General features: G+C 37.1%; 1 protein-coding gene across 1 annotated transcript in view; it reads right to left on the bottom strand.

Annotated features, from left to right (window-relative positions):
• The window catches only part of ELP4 (elongator acetyltransferase complex subunit 4), a 150,524-nt gene that overhangs the window by 48,459 nt on the left and 88,547 nt on the right, over nucleotides 1-13,518 (bottom strand). The window lies entirely within an intron of this gene.

The raw sequence follows: 13,518 nt of genomic DNA, 5'->3' as shown, positions 1-13,518 counted from the left end.
ACCCTTGCAAATAAATTTTTCTGGATTAAGATTGTAGACCTAGGTCTCACGTTGGTATTATAAAAGCAGAACGTATGTAATAAGCAACATTTTGAGCATGGGATTAAATCTGGGATTAATCTAGATTTACATTTAAATTAATTTCAACATCAGCAGGAGCTCTGTGGTTAATTCTGGGTGCACAGGCAGGGGTTAGATTGAGGCCAGCTGAGAGTGAACCACTGTGACTTACACCTCAAGGTCAGGTTTTGCTGAGAAGATCTAATTTAGTTATTGGAGTCAGGTACTTAACCAGCACTGCAGCCACTATGCTGCAGCTGGCGTGGATAGAACAGTCACCCCAGGTGACTACAAGAGCAGCATAGGTTCCTTCAAGGTTTTAAGACAGTGAAGGTTTTCAGCGCTTCTCTGGTCTGGTCTGCAAGTGCCTTTTGGAGCTGGCATGCGAACCAGGGCTGAAGTCAGGCATAGCAAATGTTTTGCAGAGAAAATGTTTCATGAAGCTTATATTTGTGCCTAGCAAAGTGCCTCTGGTGGCAGACAAGTTTCCATGAGGTTAATCTTGAGAAAGGTCTAAGAGACATTTCCACTCACGACTTATGGGTACAGCCGTTAAGAATTTTCTGCAGTTCATGCTGAAGGAAAGATTTCAGCGTGAATACCCCCTCACTGTCTCTATGTATGTTGACTGTTTTTACTCAGAGGCATTGAGTGACAGATTGACATATTGTACCAGTAATACAGGACTGACCAAGGGGAAAAGATTTGTTGTTCAGTTAACCAAAAACTCAAACGGAAAATGTTTTGCAGGGATTTTTCAGGGAGTAATTCAGAGTCCAGCCTAATGGACTTTGGTTTGTAAATCCAAATGGGGATCAATTAATTAGGTTTTAATTTGCAGCAGGGATCAGAGCATTGATCCAAGCCAATTAACGCCATATTCTACTGAAACCCTAGTACAAGGAACTGAGAACATAAAATGCAAAATATTTACTTATATTAGAGATATCTGGAAAAAAAAGACTAACAGTATGAATCTTCCACACTGACTGGGAGAGAGATTACACATGTAAGAGTTTTTTAGATCCACAAACACATTAGGAAATTTATTCCCTCACCACTGAATGTTCATTTCACCTACCTTAAACTATGATAATTAAATTTATTAATTATCTTTTTGTCCGTTTTGGCAGTGATACAGTTTAAGGAGAGATCAGAAGGAGTAAAAAACCACTGCAGCTGATGCAGTTTACTTATTATTCCAAACAATTTGATGTATTTGCTCTTTCCACACTCTTACACCAAGTATATTACTACTTAATAATCAAGTTACCACTTTTAAAATTAATTTTTTAGTTTCTCCAGTGTCTCCAACAATTTTTCAGTTTGTTCCACTTGGTAATTTTTTTTTTATTTCTTTCTCATTTCTGCTTTTTCCCACTCTGTTTACAGTCTTCTAAATAATTGGGTTTGGTTTCAAATATATCTAAGTACTCTTTTAGTTCATATGAAAGATTGCAACTCATTTTGACAACCTGTTGATAACACTTACATTTATTGTAGCTATACTTTAATTTAATTCCTTTCTTCATTGTTTGTTAGCACAATAAAACAGTGCTTGACAGAGAAGAATACGATTTAATTTACACTTACTGCTGCTTTCTTCCTACTAACCACACTGTTAAGGTCCCACTTACTGATTAATTACTCAACCTCATTTCAAGAAATGTCATGGTTCAAAGGGTGGTACTTCTAATAAAGTGAAGTTTTTCAGTGTATCTTACATCCAGGTTGTGTCTAATGTAACACTGTATCAAGCAAATCAAAGTGTAAATCAAATGCAATTTATTGTTCTCACACTAGACTAAACATTATTGAAAAGGGAGACATATTAAAATGGCAAAAAAACCCAAAGTGACCATTTAAAATTTTTAAAATACATTGCAGAAACGCCAATTTTAAAAGCAGTCATGCTTACATTATAGTATTATGACAAGGAAAAAGAGCAGCATATTCTTTGGCTTAGCACTCATCATATTCCCTCCTTCCTGTGAAAAGGATGGCAAACAGTTTGTCCAAAACTCTGGAATCAACACTATGAAATGCAGAAATATTTCTTTTCTCCACGCCGAAGAGCAGTGGAATCTTGACTAAACAGCAGGAGATCGCACACAGTCCAGGCTGGGGAATGAGCTATCTTAAAAACCACAGTCATGGCAAGAACAGGGCTGCTTCCTTCTGCATCAGGCCCTTCATCTTTTCTTTGGTTGAGGCAAGTAGAATCGGGATCAGCTGATTAATTCCTGCTACACCAATTAACTTAGTATCCCCCAGGCTTTCTAAAGAACAGTTTGCTTTGTCCTCCCTCCTCTCATTTTAGCCTGAGGTCACTGTGGGGTTTATTTTCTTGGAAATCACACTGTGGATCTGAGCAATTGCCTATATTATTGACAGGTTTCTTTCTGTCAAATCAAACTGAAGAGAGTTCTGATAAAAGTCAATGTTTTCTGACGCCCTCATGGCATTAAGGACACAGAGGCAGGCTGAGAACAGGACAGTGTGAGAGTTTTACCACTGGGAAGGTAAGATGTAGTTGTCTCAACATCCTGTTCAACACAGACAAAGGCTAAAGTTTAACTCCTCCAAGTGAAATAGAAATCTGGTCTTTAGAGACTCTGTCACCTCACTCCTGTATGTCAGAAGACTGAAGAGTGGTTTCACACCTGAGCTGAGACCTAAGGAACCTCCACCCTACCTATTATTATGGGTGTAGCTGTTTCCGAGAGCTCCATAAACTACACTGGAAGCAACTAAAATGCTGGCTGTAGGAATGAAAGTTGATGCTTACTGCTTAAATTGATCCACGGGACATATTGCTTATCATTGATGGTAAATATGTAGCACGCAGAGCTAGAGTATAACATCTACATCTTCCTTTCATGTATCAGTACAGATAAAACCGATCCTTTCTTATGGACTTTTTCCTATATTACATCCAACTGCCAGAAACCAAGTATGCTGGATGTACAAGCACCACAATATGACTGAATCTTTACAGAATTAGTGCCAAGAGAAGAACAAAATAGAACTTATTTTCCAAAAGGTACTGATGTACATTGGATTTTAAAAATTTACTAAACATCACTGCACCATTTCATCCTTCAGAGTAAATGAACTGTCAGATTAATTCCTGATGTTGCTGCTGAATCGTCCAAAAAAATCTGAATCATGTCTAGGTCACAGACTCAAACTGCTCACCAAACTGACTACATCAGTGGAAGTCCACTTGGACTTGAGTCATTAAGGACACGGAGAAACGCTTCCTGTACCTATTCACCGTACATAAAAACTACCATATTTACACAGTTAATCAGATACTTTGGAGAAGATCATATTGAAGAGCACAGATTAAGCAAAAGGTTGAAAGTGGTTAACTTTACCCACTTCAGTCCTAACAGTATTAACTAGAATAGAAGTTAGGAAAGATTATGTTTTTTAAATTGGTTTATATGTTAAGCATCAGGAAAGAAAAACTTTGATCAAAAAGTTTTAAAAAATAAACATAACTGAAGCTTTTTTAAAAATCATGATACACCTTCATATTAAAATGCTTATTAAAGCTTTCCTCTGTCAGCTACTATTGTCAAAATATACAGCAGCTGTTAATAAGACAAGACTAGACTTAACTATTGACTTTCATAATAAAACATGAAGATAAAAATGAGGCTTGGTGTAATTTATAAGAGAGAAAATGATGCACTAAAAGCAAGACACTAAATCAATTTTAAACACCAAACACAATTTATGTCTGACTTTAAAACTCATCCTCAAAACATTAATCTAGACAAAGGCCAGAAACTGAACGAGGCATAATTTGTGAAACTGATACCTTTCATCACAACCTCTAGCTGAAAAGGTCATTAGATATATTATATCTAAGTGAGCAGCTTATCCCTGCTTCATTACTGATAATTAAGGCAAGTAATATTTTCTTGACAGTAATGTGTCCAGTAAGAGATATCGTCTATTTTGCATAAACCAGACATTAATTACCAGAGTAGTATCAGAGATAAAAAAAATTAAGTACCTGTGTAACATCATTTCATTATTTTTTCTTCATTTCCTTAAAGAATTAGCAGGCTCAGAAACATAATGAGCATATTAAGAAATCCATTTTCAAACATTTATTAAAATCCCTATTACACATTACACAAATATATTTTTGTACATAAACAGAAATGAAGGCATCTTGAAATGCACACATTATTTAGATATTTTGTCATCTCGCTTTACTAGAGCAACATTTGATGGTGAAGTACACTGATCAAATAATAGGTTCATATTCGGACTTCATTTCAAATGTTAAGGCTTTCATAGAGATGAAATCACAAATGACTCCACGACCTCTGGCCTGCAACTTCAACTCATGTACAGGCTGCTTCCCTTTATTTGCATAAATGGTAGTTTTGCTGTTACACAGAACAGCATACGTATCAAGTATCCGTGTGAAGATGACCAATTTGTCGCTTAGCTCGTTATCTGTTTAACAGTTTTCTCTTCTCAGTAGAAATGTCTCTCAATAATTTTAAAAGCTATGTTGCACAGTGTTTGGTAAATAGAAGAAAGAAAGATTAATTACCTGTAATGGTTTATTCACTGAGGTGTGCTATCTGTCTTACTTCACTTGATGCTAACCTAGACAAATCTTATCTCAGGAGATTTTACCCTCAGTTGTAACAACACGGGTAAATGCTGTTGTCACTGCACGCCATGCAGAAGCCAAAAAAGCGGTACCCTGTCCTTTCTCTCAACTCCAGAATCCTTGAAAATGTGAATGTATATTTGATACTAAAACTTGAGAAACAGTTACAGTGTAAGGAGTTTCTTTTTCTCTTTCGAATTCCCGTCCCCATGAACATTGGCATTACGGGGGCCTTGAGCAGTGTTTCTCACAAAGCATCATTAATTTCAAGGGCCCAGCAGTCCCTTGTTGGACAGGAATTGGCTTCTTTGTTACGCTAAAGCTTGCTCCCTACCAGACAGAAAGAAGCTATGTGGTGGTCTCAAAAGAAGATCCCCTGGACTTTCTAGGGAAAAAATACTCAGTGATCAAAGCTAAGGCAGAAAGAAGATGGATGGAAAGGAAGAGGAGCAAGACTGTCACAGATCTCTGAGGCAATGAAAAAAGCTGCCACCAAAAGAAAGCGGGTTAACCTGGAAGATATTTACAGAACGAGCTGTATCTCTGTCTCAGCTATGCTGTATGTAAGCAGTACGGAAAGGACATATACCTCCCCTTCTACGAAAGTGTACACAGTATTTGGAGAGGGCAGGGCTCACACACGCATCTCTGAATTCTGCTGCAGACAAACACCCCCTGGATACTACCAACTGTCAGCCCATATAGCTTGTACGCACACGATCACAAACAGTCAGAGGAGCACCGCTACTGATGCGACTTGTGGGCACTATTCTGAAACAGTACGTGCATTAAGTAAGTTGACTGATGTGTTATCATCATGACCATTTGTGAAACACAGACTTTAAATACTGGAAAATTAATTGGAAGATCTGTTTTGTGATAATCACCTAATGCTAAATCAGCATAAAAGCAAGGCGGGTGAGTATCCGGAAGAGGCAATGTAGAAATCTTTCAGTAGTAATGGACGCTATTCAAATTCATTAGATCTGATCTAGTCTATTTTTAAAACTTGCAATGTGCAAAACGACCACTTCATCACGGGCATCAGAAGTCAGAATCACTACTTGGGTTGAAGGAAACATAAGGAAAGTAAGCAGAAGGTAATGGCCATGCCTGTACATGCTGTCCCCCTTACTGCTGAGGCAAGTGAAAGATCATCTTCAGTTGCAATGAATATTTCTTCCTCCCTTCCAAGGGCAGGAATGCAAATTATAAACAAAATTACTTCTTAACTCTTTCTAAAAAGATAGCAAACTGCAAAAAAAGCCTAGGTTTTCTGTTCCACTGAATGGAACACACATTTATTCATGATGTTATAGCAGTTATCTTTTAAAAATTTTATTTTCATTATTCCACTTTCCTGAAAGCAAGGAAACTTTTTGTGCAGACAATACTGTTGCGTATGTTAATCTGAATTTTACTACATATTTTCATGTAAGAGAAAAGAAAAGTTGAGAACAAAAACCTCATAAGGACAGGAGAGAAGGTATAAAAAAATGGGAAGTGGGAATGAAAGACAAATGATTTCAAAGGTGATAAGGAAAACAGTCTAGGAGGAAAATGGAGAGCCTCAAGGGAAGAAGGAGAAAGAAAAAAAAAAACCATAAACTCACACCTTTCCCCTCTGCAATATCACAACGAATTTTACAGGACTTTTCCCTGCTTTCTTGAAAAGGAGCTGGGAGTATGTTATATATATACATATGCATATATATGTGTGTATACATATATGTAACATATGTGTTAGAAGTGTATAGTTGGCTTAACACACTTATTCTTTTCCCAGTTTTTGAATGGATCATGAAAGCCACCATTCAAAATTTCTCAACAAGTCCTTCAGTGAGTGCTTCTTCAGAACATGGGTAGAGAATATATAGATTAACAATCACCCGTGAAAGCAGTACGATGGGAAGCCATCTCCATATTTCTTTCCATTTATAACAGTACCTCCGCAAGAAGAGGATGAAGGCCTTATGTACATTTTAGAAATGTATTTTTGTGTAAATTTCATTGTCACTATTGATTAACCTATCCTAAGTAAATTTTATAACTGGCATTGAGATTACAATACAAACATAAATGATTTTAATTGAAATATCAAGTCATCACAAACTTGTAATCATAAACTGACTCTTGAAATGCTGAATCTGGCATGCTTAAGGAAATTAATAATTTTTCTATAATTTATACATATTGTTCATTTCATATCCCAATAATTTGCTTAATGTGATCATTTCATATCATTCTAGCAGTCATGGTAACTTGTTAACTTTATTAATATTTTATGATTCTTACTTTCCATGTATTTTTTTGATTCGGCATACAGTTACCATGATATGTTATTTTCCTAAGAGTATTAGTAATAGATATAATGGCATATTTTTTCAAATCAGAAATGTAATTTCAGAAACCTTGAGAACCTCAGTGTACATCAAAGGTGTAAACTTATGCTGACAACTCCTCCTAATAAGTCTTTGCTTTTCACAGCTTGCCTCAGTTTCAGAAGCAAAAATTAGCATCCACTGCTTAAAATGTTACCACTACATCTTCAGATTCTTCAAATCTGAATTTAGAAAGAGCAAAATTAAAATTTAATTTATTAGTGAACTGGGAAGAAAGCTCACAAATCCAGCCACTGTTGTCAGTTATAAAACTAAACCTACAGCTACACAATTACTTTGGTCTTAAATTTGACTGGAAAATAGACTGAACTATTCTGGATGACTGTACAAAGAACCAGAAGAGATTGAATCAGATTTTGCTTTTCAAAGTATTCTCAGTAAGACACATTATTTTTCTCTCTCTCCTGTTCACTCAAAACATTAAGCTTAAGGTGTGTTTTGAACACTAGGGAAAGATTTACAGACTCCTTGAGGATATTTCTAGTGGGTTTCTTCTAATAGTACGAGCATGAAAGTGTACTCATCATGTTTCCACACTTTCCCCAGTGACAGATTTGGAGTAGTAAAGGGACCACTACAAACCAGACAGCTTTTCAGCAGTTTTAGGGCATGTACTTGAAAACTGCATTTTTATTTTAGGTTTTGACAAATGGAAAAATCACGTTTAAAATTCTGACATCAAACCCTACAGTTTCATGCTTCATCTATACAACATCCCTTTAGATGTAAATATACACAAAAGTAAACACCACTTAAAAATTTTCCCTTGAAGTTCAGTACTAGGCATTTTCTCATATTAATTACCTAGAGGAAAAATCTAGACAAAATTTGCAGTAACTTTAAAAATTAAGGACTTCGGACCCACATTCTACTTTAACAGCATTCATTACATACTTGCAGCTTTGGCATCTACATTACTTTATTATGTATTTCTTCATATGCATAGAAAATGGTAACAAAAGTTAGCAATATTACATTAAAACACTGAAGCAGCTAAACTTCTGCTTAATTTACAGCAGTGACTGACACAAACCTGGAACACAACTTGACAAGGTGCCCGTCTGACCTGTGAAACTAAATTCCTTGGTGCACCATTCAAAACCAGATTTGTGTCAAACAAGAAAAGCCAAACTATTCCTAAGTAATGTAAAATTTACTATATACCAGCATCCTGAACAGTTTCTGAAGCACTGAGCCAAAAAAAGGAAAATTATTTTTAACTACACTAGCAAGTGCTAGAAGTATAAGAATGCTTCAAATAAAGAAAGTTTGGTGATCTGACTGGATGAAGATGCACACGATGATAAACCAAGACTTTGTGAACATCACGAGTATTTTCCTGTATAAATTCCTCACACAACTACTTCAAACTCTTCAAATTGTAACTACATATTGAAATGCAAAAAGTTCTATCTAACACCATTTTTACTCATGCCCATATGCTCAGAATCTCATTTTACGGAAGTCAGTAATCTCTCTCCATTTATAGAGGAAAATTCAAAGAATAAAAATCATGACAAAATTTAACCCAAGTGTCTGATACTTCTGAGATCAAGACGAAGAATCCAACTTCATGTATGGATCTGATCATGTCAGGTAGCAAATTTGCTTTATCTTAGAAAGCTACTAAAAAATTTGGATTATTTATGAAATAATTTATTCCTGGCCCGTTCTCTGGACAGACATTTCTAGATGGGAGCATTTCTGTTACTTTTGTTGTTTACTTCTTAAACTGCAGACAAAAAAGCAGGAAAAGAATCAGCACAGAATTCAATCTGGGAATTTTTTGTTCACTCATTGTGTGATTGAAAAATGGCCATTTTTATAAATGCAATCTCAAAATTCAACAAATTTAGTATGAGGATTAGTGCCTAAATTTATTATTTTGGGAAAATGTTAAAAAAGACCACTTGCTTAATGTAAAATCATGGCTACTACACAAGCGCAGTCAACTACTTTTCTACAACATTCTGCAAGGCTGTGCAATATCTTAACGCTCATGTGGAACAGCTGCCCTGACACAATGGGCTGCAGACGTTTTTACTATCCTAATAATCAACATATTAAAGAGTCCCTAAATACTCACTGATGCGACAGACCATAACAACTCCCATGGAGCTGTTACAGTTTATCAGGTCAGTGATCTGCATACTGAGGATTCCCCAAGTACTCATTGACAGGTAGCATCTCATATACACTTGTACTAAAATAATAATTGCTTCAAAGGAACTGTTAAATCCCAGTTGCAAGAACAAATTAATTTAAAACCACTGAGACAGTACTTTGTTTTTTCTAAAAATCTGACAAACCCAGACAAATCTACCAGACAAACCAAGACATCTGAGTAGAACAAGTGTTCTCAAATACTATGGCTGTTTGGCATTGTGGTTCAAAAATACTACCCACCTTGTCCTCAATGAATTACGCTCACTGCCTTTCTGCTAGGCAAGGGTGACCCAAAACCTGTCCTTGACACTGTTAGAAAAGAATGAATTAAAAACCTGTTATATAGTTAATCATCTTAATTGAAGCTTTGATTTAGTTGTTCCCTATGTCCTCATTTTCTTCCTCTGTATAGTGTTTTCTTCTGTCCTCACTTAACTACAAATCATTGAACCCTTATTTTTTCCCTTTCTGTTTTCTTCCAGACCCCAACAAGTGTTTAGCTTTGTCATTTCAGATCCCTTTAATTTCTTATATTGTTTGCTACATTTATGCTCTACAGATTAGAGCAAAAACTCATACAGAGTACAGAAAGTTTTGCACCCAGAAGAACCTGTAGTGATTTATCTGCTCCCACCCCCTGCATCATGCAATGACACAATTGATTCACACTCTAGACAACTTCCTGGCTTCATCTCAGTTTCAGATGAAGCTGAGCATGGAAGCATTCATGCAGACGACCGAAGACAGTGAATGACTACATAGAAACTGCCTACAGTCAAAACACAGCTCCTTTAAAAGCAGAAATCCAGAAGAAAAGGCTGATTCACAACGTTAAACTAGAATACCTTAGAGTTTATGCCCATGCTGAACTTCAGCCTGACAATGCTATCCTCTGCCATTTGGTACAGGCAGTGAAAGTCTTCAGGGCTAAGTCTGATAGTCCTACTAGTTCTTACATCGTTTGCTCCACATGGCTCTGAAATCCTACACTTCAAGTATTATTATTTATAGTCCAATCAAGAAGCAAATCAACTACATTGCCTGTTTATGTCACTTGCTTTTTATGACTCATTTATGTTATGGTTACGAGGACACAAAGATTTCGCTGACATTGGTTGCTGTGTGCTTGTGAAAACATTCTTCATGAAAACTGTACTTCTAAATCAGATGAGACCTCAATCAAATTTGTATTAATAGTCGCAGTCTTCTTGCAGAGAACTCAGCAGCTGGAAGCTGGTAGTTAAACTAAGGAACCAAAACAAGAAGTGGAGGAAGTATCAAAAACCCCTCAACAGATCCATGACTTTCAGAATACTGGCTATGATAATGCATACAAGGAGGTTTAATTAAAGAGATAATATGATAGCTCATAATAGTGTAACACTAGCACTTAGACACTGCAAATTCAGATCATGACAGTTCATTTCTCAAAAGTTAAATAGCACATACAAATTAAGCACAAAGCAATACTTCTTCCCTTAGAACACTCCTAGTAGGTGACTATTCTCCTCAGTCCATATATTTTATGCTTCCCTTGTCAAGACCTGAATTATTTCTCTGCAGTCTTTATTGTCTTGATAAATTCAGACATATTCTAAACGTTATTGCAAAGGTTATTTTCCTAGCCCAGTGCTTTGGTCAGGAACACCAACCTCCCTCTGCCCTTCTATTATCCCATTTTTTACTACTGAAGCAATCTCAAACCATGTCTCTTAATTTTCAAGGTCCTTGCAATTTCCCATAATTCCCATATCACCTCTTAAACAGCAGCATACTTACTCTCTATTTGTAAAATCTGTTTCTTGCTTTCTCTTCCTTTGTTTCGGACACTCTACATATGAAACTTCACAAAATGTCTCACTACACTCCTTCAACAATTCCTCAAAAATTTCCTCTTCTGTGAAAACTATGTTGATGAAATCCTAACACAGCAAGTTCCTGACTTTTGCCTCTGCTTCAGAAGATAAGGCCTGGCACCGTTAGCCTGAACAGCTCTCCCAGACTCATCCTAATAGAGTTGTAAAACACTATTCTAGCTGCAGCCAAAGGATTAGAGATAGGGTCGGGGGTGTGCGTGTACGGGTACGTGTAGCTCTCTCCACAGTACAATCAATTTTCTTTCCATGGTCCCACCTGTAGTGGCAAACAGGGTCAAAAGCTGTGACCTGCAGCACTCTTCTATAGCTTTATCTCCTGACATTGCCTTTTTTTTCCTTCTTCCCTTCTCTTTGCAAAAGGAATAGGAGAAAATGCAAGATTTTTCCTCTTCCTGTACATCTCAGTTGCACAAGAAGCTTTTGACAGCTGCAGGGCTTAGCAAAGATGAAGCAGGCAACCATATAGAGACAAAAAATTGAAAGTTCCTGAGGGGCTGCTGGAGAAGGGGGCAGTCTTAGGAAAATGGCATCTTGCATGAGAGGGAGAGAGAGAAACCAGGAGAGTTAGACCAGGAGCAAGCTTTTGTCCAGCTAAGATACGGGATCATGGAGACTCCTTTAGCTTTAACCATTAGTCCAGAATGACAGGAACTGAGATCTAGGTTTTGATGACAGACTTGGGAAAACAAATGAACCCAGTTCACTCAACAAAGCAACACATCACCCTTCGAACTGTTGAGAAGGAACTTCCTTGCAAGGGAGAAAAAGGTGTACTTTAGCAGTGAGATCTACCCATCATCTATGCTGTTGTGTGGAGCCTGGCATGGCTAGGATTCCAAAAACTTAAAACTTTCTGCAAGGAAGACGGGAGAAATGGGGACGGAGATCTGGCAAACTTATGTTTTGTTTGTGATCTCTATTCAGCCAAGTGGTACACAGCCCTTATGCCATTTGATGAAATATCCTAGTCCAAGTCCAGTAGACTATATCATTCAGCAGACCACAACTTAACTCTCCGTGTCCCAGTCCAAAGGTCAACTGCTTCACATTAAATAGAAATATTTCATATATACTCCGTGTGTGTGTGTGTGTGTGCTACCTATCACTGTCTGCATGACACAGCTTCAGAAACAGCAATAACTGCTTTTAGATGAGAAGCCCACACTTCCTGAGCTTCCCTAGGAGGATGTTATGGGAGACCATATTGAAAGCCTTGCTGAAGTCGAGGTAGACAACATGCACGGCTCTCCATCTACCCAGCCAGTCACGTCATTGTAGAAAGCTATCAGATTGGTCAGGCATGATTTCCCCTTGGTGAATCCATGCCGACTACTCCTGATAACCTTCTTTTCCTCCACTTGCTTGATGATGACCTCCAGGATAAGCTGATCCATCACCTTTCCCAGGATGGGTGAAAGGAACACTCCTGTAATTAGTATTGTTCACTCTGCCACAGATCATACCTGACGAAACCTAAAATTCATTCAAAGTCCCATATGTTCTCTCAGCCTTGTGCCTTAACTTTATTTTAAACTGACACTACAGACTTATCATATAAGCATTTAGGATATACTATTAGTATTTTAAGCCAAATAACCTGAACAATGATCAGGTCTTTCTTAAACTAGTATGTAAATACTTGCTAAATTAAATAAATCCCTTGCCTGAAAAACGATGTTTCTCTCTAGATATATTCATGTCCTTTCTTCTTGCTCTAAACAAAAGCAGTACGTTTGACACATTGTGACCATTTACTGTTATGCCAATTCGGGCATAATAGTGCTCTTGCTCTTCCGAAAAACCTGAAAAAGAGTATCAGCTGAATTCCTGGGGTCAGCTTTAGCCAACCCAAAGTATCCTTGTTTTTAATTGCAATTGTAATCCAATCCCCTAAGATTCATCCTGCTCTCTGGAAGGGCAAATGATGCCTCTGCTATTATTTTACTTTCAGACTATCTGATTTTTTTCTAAGTAACGGCTATGAGTTTTATAGACATATCAACTGGATGCTCATGCAGCTTTCTACTGATTCCATTTGCACAAACACATACACAGTCTGTTCAGCTTCACAAATCAGCAGTCTCTGCAGCACAGTTTTGTGTAAATAGCTCTCATGGCTTTCAAAAAAACCTCACAAACCCCAAAATGACTTTTTTGTACATTTTTACACAAGGTCTTTAGTCACTGGAAAGACTGACTTGACACTTCCCTAACATCTGTCACATCCCAGGAACTGCAACTATGTGTGGTCCATGGAGTATTTTTGAGAAGATCGATAATATGTGAAGTTTTATCAACACGACAGAGAGAATTACATACTCTCTTTTATAAAAATTACTATTTTTTTGAAGTAGAAGTTTAAAAGTCTATT

The sequence above is a fragment of the Opisthocomus hoazin genome, chromosome 7, assembly GCF_030867145.1.
Source record: "Opisthocomus hoazin isolate bOpiHoa1 chromosome 7, bOpiHoa1.hap1, whole genome shotgun sequence".
NCBI lineage: Eukaryota > Metazoa > Chordata > Aves > Opisthocomiformes > Opisthocomidae > Opisthocomus > Opisthocomus hoazin.
This window is presented reverse-complemented; position numbering and strand designations above follow the sequence as displayed.